Source organism: Taudactylus pleione, unplaced genomic scaffold (genome assembly GCF_031769625.1).
Source record: "Taudactylus pleione unplaced genomic scaffold, aTauple2 ptg000556l, whole genome shotgun sequence".
In the NCBI taxonomy this organism is placed as follows: domain Eukaryota; kingdom Metazoa; phylum Chordata; class Amphibia; order Anura; family Myobatrachidae; genus Taudactylus; species Taudactylus pleione.
Genome location: NW_028284958.1, coordinates 19,317,322 through 19,323,651, shown reverse-complemented (window position 1 = coordinate 19,323,651; position 6,330 = coordinate 19,317,322).

Below are 6,330 nucleotides of genomic sequence, written 5' to 3'. Positions count from 1 at the left end.
GAGAGAATTCCCAACTGATTATATTAAAGAATTTCCAAATGTGGGTACCCTCACGGTGTATTGATGAGTGCTCAAAGGCATAAAGCAGATGAGAGAAAGGGGGATATGCTGGAAGGCTTTTTTGAAGGTGGACCTACTTAGGTATTTCCACAAGCACCATGTTTTATGCATCTAATTGTTAGGGGTGTATTATACGTCCTAGACAGTGTGCTACGTAACATTTGTATGAAAGTGCTGCTGGGGATGTGATATTGACATACAACAAGAGTGCCAAGATCTAGGTTATAAAAACAAACTTGAAACATTTAAGTGTATTAAATATCATCTGTCCAGTACTAAACCTATCTATTGGAGTTGGCGGCTGCTCCTGCTCATACCGTCTATGGGACATTATGTCTACAGCCATGGCCAAGAGTTGTGAGAATGACATAAGTATTGGTTTAAACAAAGTTTGCTGATTGGTTTTAGACCTTTTGGTCAGATGTTACTTTGATATACTGAAGTAAAATTACAGGCATTTCATTAGGTGTCGAAGGCTTTTATTGACAATTTGCAGTGTTGACCCTTCTTTTTCCAGACCCCTGCAATTCGCCCTGGCATGCTGTCAATCAACTTCTGGGCGACATACTGACTGATGACCGCCCATTCCTGCCTAATAAATGTTTGGAGTTTGTCAGAATTTGTAGGTTTTTGTTTGTCCACCTGCCTCTTGAGGCTTGACCACAGCGCTTGTCCCACTCCCCCATTAGCTCAGCCCCCCGCTAGCAGCATTTGGCAGCAAGAAGGATAGTGACTCCTGGCACCCTGAGTAGCAGGGTGGCCAGGAGAAGATGACAGGCGGGCATTAAAAAGCAGCAAGGCAGAGCCTAACACAGTTCTGCTCCTGCCTCCCAGCTGCCCCAGCGCTCCCAGAAGGAGGCTGGTGGCCATTTTAGAAGACACAGGCTGCTGACACATGCAGAAGAGAGACCTGTCTACCCAGATTGTGACTGCAAAGTGGGGTTAGACTTGTGAAGAGCAGGTTAGACTGTGTTTACACAGCGATTACAGCACATTATATTGTGTTACACAGTGCTGGTCTCTGCATCAGCACTGGTTGGGCTGGGTTACTATCATAATCTCCCTCTATGCCCTCAATCTCTTCTTTCTAAACAGTCTCTCTGTGTGTTTGTGTGTATCACTACCTTTTCTGTGTGTGTGTGTGTGTACGGTGAACTGGTAACATGACTTCAGTGGGGTCTAAGGCTGCACAAAAAGCTTTCTCCTGTAAGAATTGTGCAGAGAAGTTTACACAGGGACTGTCATCCAGTTCCCTGTTGTGTGAAAAGTGTGTTTCAGAAACAGACTGCAGCATCCCCACAACACCCTATCTGGGCTGATCAAATTACGTCAGTCATGTCTCAACTGTCTGCAGAGCCAGAAGCTTCTCACAGGGAGAGAGAGGTTGAAAGATTTCCGAGGTCTTCTCTGTACCAGACTGGGCGTGGTCTTTAGCCAGGTCTGTAGAAGGGCTGACAAGGGTTATGACGGCACAGGTTCCTCCCGTGGCATCGTCCTCTAGTGTCCCTGCTAGGAGACTAATACCGAATCCCCTTATGTGAGATAATCTGGAAGAGGATGACATGCCTGATGCAGAGGAAGGGGAGGTACAGGACCCTATAGAGGAACAGGCACCAGAGGAAGCGGAGCCTGTATCTCAGGGTGTAGAGGTGCTGATTGCAGCTATACGCCAGGGGTTACATGTTGAGGACATGGACTCTGTGGAAGTTAGGTCGTCTATTTTTGCTAAGAAACAAAGACTAGCAGCCTCCTTTCCAGTGTCTGAGGAATTGGACAAGATCCTTACCTCAGCGTGGAAACACCAAGATAAAAAGTTTCAGATCTCACATAAACTTTTATCCTACTATCCCTTTCCTGCAGAGAGCAGGAAATTATGCAAAACAACACCTTCAGTGTCACGTCTGTCTAAAAAGACTGTTTACCTGTTCCAGGAGCAGTTTCTTTAAAGGAGTCTTCTGAAGTTAGAAACTACCTTAAAGTCTATGTACATTGTAGCGGCGGTGTCCCTTCGACCCGCATTAGTCAGCTGTTGGGTCAACAAGGCGTGGAAGCATGGGCTACGCAGCTTTCTGAGGGCCTTAAGACTGGTGTTCCGGCAGAGGATCTGGTTCCTCTAGCAGAACAGATTGCAGAGTCTGCTTCTTTTCTTGGAGAGGCTTCAAAAGATTTTTGTAGTCTTTCCTCTAGATCCTCAGCTTTGGCTGTCTCAGCCCGCAGAGCCCTGTGGCTGAGACAATGGCAGGCGGATGCGGAATCTAAGAGCCGTGGAAGCTCTTCCATTCACAGGGGAAGCTCTGTTTGGAACGGAAGTGGATATCTCAAGCCACAGGTGGTAAGTCCACTTATCTCCCATCTGCTGCTCCTCCTCCTAGGAAACCCTTTGCTGGACCGTCCTTTCGTATCCCAGGGAGATTCAGGGGTTGTGGCAGAGGAGCTCCCGCTATCTCCCGTGGTTCCAGAGGCAGGGGTAGAGCCACAGCATCCTCCCCCCAGCAGGATAAGTCTTCAGTTAAGGCTCCGGCATGACACGCTCCCTTCTCTCCTGGGGGACCCCAGGGTGGGAGCTCGTCTTCGCAATTTCAAAGAAGTTTGGATAAAGTCTTGCCAGGACGAGACATCATTATTCAGAGTTGAAGTTGGATTTTCAGATCCAACCTCCGCCTCGTTTTTTCACAACCGGTTTGCCGGCATCAGCGGACAAACGGGTTGTATACAGGAAGCAATAGAAAAGCTACTGTCTTCTCTAGTAATAGTGCATGTCCCTATCCATCAGCAGGGTCAATGTTTTTATTCCAGCTTGTTTGTAGTTCCCAAGCTGGATGGCTCAGTGAGACCCATTCTGAACTTGCAACATCTCAATCCTTATTTGCGGACCTTCAAGTTCAAAATGGAGTCCTTGCAGTCTGTCATTGCAGGGTTCAAGAGGGACGAGTTTCTCGTATCCTTGGACATAAAGGATGCCTACTTCCACATTCCCATTTGGCCTCCTCATCAGGCATTCCTTCAGTTCGCAGTGCGGGCCTCTCATTTTCAATGTCAGGCCTTACCTTTCGGGATTTCATCAGCACCAAGAGTGTTCATGAAGGTCATGGCAGTAATGATGGCCCTTCTTCGGATTCAAGGGGTTACTCTTGTCCCGTACTTGGACGACCTGCTTCTCAAGGCTCAGTCAGTCACTCAATTACTACAGGACATCCGGGTAACACAGAGTCTTCTGTTACAACACGGATGGATCCTGAATTACCAAAAATCTCATCTACAGCCTACTCGGCGTCTGCCTTTCCTAGGGATGATTTTGGACACTGTGGAGTAGAAAGTATTTCTTCCGCAGGAAAAGGTCACCTCCATCCAACACATGGTGCAATTGATACTGCATCATTGCAGGGTGTCAGTACATCTGTGTATTCGCCTTCTGGAGAAGATTGTTGCGACCTTCGAGTACATCCAATATGGGAGGTTCCATGCCTGTCCATTCCTACTGGACCTCTTCTCTCAATGGTCAGAGTCCCACCTTTTTCTTCACCAGCTAGTTCAACTGTCACCCAGGACTCGAACATCTCTCCTTTGTTGGCTGAATTCCTCTCACCTATTGGCAGGCAAGCGGTTTGCAAAGTGGGAATGGATTCTCCTCACCACAGACGCCAGTCTGAGAGGATGGGGGGCAGTGATTCGGGGAAGACACTGTCAGGGCCGCTGGACTCGACTGGAGGCGGTACTGCCCATAAACATTCTGGAGCTAAGGGCCGTGTTCTATGCTCTTCAGGTAGCACATCCTCTGTTGAAGGGCCGTACCATCAGAGTGCGGTCCGACAATGCCACGGCTGTGGCGTAAATAAACAGACAAGGCGGCACCAAGAGTCGGTCCGCCATGAGGGAGGTAATCCGCATTCTTCTCTGGGCAGAGGGATTTGCTGTAGCAATAACAGCAATTTTCATCCCAGGGGTAGAAAATTGGGAGGTCGACTACCTCAGTTGACAAGACATTCATCCGGGAGAATGGATGCTCAATCCACACGTCTTTCAACAACTGATTCAGCGTTGGGGTCTCCCTCAAGTACATCTCATGGCGTCGAAGTTGAACCATCAACTGCCACTTTACTGCTCACAGACAAGAGATCCACAGGCAGTGGCAGCGGATGCTCTAACAGCTCCTTGGCGGTTTCAGTTTGTTTACCTGTTTCCACCACTCCCACTTCTTCCTCGTCTGCTTCAAAGAATCAAACAAGAAAGGGCAAAGGTTCTGTTGGTGGCTCCAGACGGGCTTGGTATTCCAACCTACGTCGTCTACTGATAGACAACCCATGGCCTCTTCCTCTACTGCAACAGGGTCCGTTTATCTATCAGGACTTAAAGTGGCTTCGTATGAGGGATATCTTAAGAAGAAAGGGTATGACTTCCGGTGGGCAGGGCATCCAGTATGGCCGCTTTTTAGATGTGCTCCCTATAGCAGGCAAAGAATCAACAGCCGTCCTCTTATATTTTCTGATTTGGAGGCTATTTGGGATCGATCTAGCATTCCCTAACAGTTGAGGAGTCTGATGATACCCATATTGCCTAGGAGCACTCAGTATTTTCCCGGAGTCTGACCATCAGATTTGATGGCCTGCATGACCGCCAACGACCTGTTTGGCGCGAAACTCAGCTGTTTGCTGACTTCCCCCTCCCGATAACTCCTTCCATCTGAATCCTAATCAGAGGATATTACCTACCTGATAAACTTCAGCCTGCATTGGCCGTGATGCTTTGGACCTGTACGGGAGCTCTATAGACCTGATGCCGGCGGGACCTCGTGGTATGCTAGACGCCCCTGCTGTGACCTGTCATTCGCATGGCTCCTCCACTTTGACCCGCGATACCGCCTGGGACTGGGCGCTACACATCCGATCTATTGGACCTGTCGGGCGGGTGCCTGCTGCTGGGTCTCTGTGACCTCCGTGTCGGAGGCGCTGTGTGCCGGACGCCAGACTCCGCTCTCCACATAGAAGTGGTGGCCTCCTGTGTGACGCGCTGTCGCGGCTGAAGGAGCGGGACTTCCCTTCTCTATCATTGACTGCCTCTAACTCCGGCGACTGACCCCCCCGCTGAGGACACCCGCTACCACTACTACTGTTCCCGTTCATTTCTGGTCGGGGGCTGCGGACGCTGGAGGCGACCATTCTGGATCCCTCTTGTCTGGTGCTCAAAGTGTTAAATCGGGAGAGAAGGTCCTCGCATAACTTGTGCCTACTGTGATCCTGGCACTGCATGTGTCGGTCTCATATGTCTGCCGCGTGAAAGGGTCTATAGAGGCCTGTGAGGTTGCCGCGCCTCAGTCATCTTGCTACTCCACTAGGTGTTGTTTCGGAGACTGCTGCTGAAGCTGGAGACCGGGTGCTGCATGCAGTGATCTACATTTGGGATTCCCTGTGTGCCTTACTAAGGAAACTGGATTACTAGAACCGCTGAGCTTCCCTGCTTTGGAACAGAGGTGTGTAGGCTTCCCCCGGGTGCCGACATTCCATCAACCCGCAGTGTGTCCTGCTCACCGTTGCTGGACACATGCTAGAAATTGCCGGACTGTCCCAGCTTGTGAAATTGATATCAAGGATCTCTCCTTCAATACTTTGAGCTAACAAGTTCCTTTTGCGAGGTGTCAGCTTACCACAAACATCCTCAGAACAGAGCTCAACAGCATCCAGAGTCAGGCTTGTGTGCTTTTATTTTATTAATCTTTTGCAGCATAGCATTTGTTTATCATATGTGCTGAAAGTGGTCTGCAATAACAATATTTCTCTGTCGGTACTTCTCTAGATAAATATTGGCTAGTTAAAAATTTCTGAATATTATCCCTGTATATTATAAATTTGAGTTTTATAGATTTACAATTTCACCTTGTAAACTATTGTCATTATCGGTTATAATTTTCTTCTTGTAGACTTTTGCTGCCACCTACTGTAAACTTACAATATCACGGTTAGTTTATAATATCTTTTATAAGAATTTATATTTAACCTTTTGTGAATTACTTTTTGAACTCTGTGGGGAAATGCAATATAAACATTTGTTTTAATTTTTCCCTTAATGGGAGGATAGACATTGTTTAATTGTGTTTAATTACCTTAGGGTTTGTCAATATCCTCACCAACTGAACAAAAAGCTCTTAATCTAATACATCTTTAAGATAACTAAAAAAACAAAAACATACACTGGTCAAGCGGGAAGGACCCGCGGGGTATGGAGAAATTTTTCGATAAATTAAATACGTCTGTTGCTTCCCCCTCAACAACAATG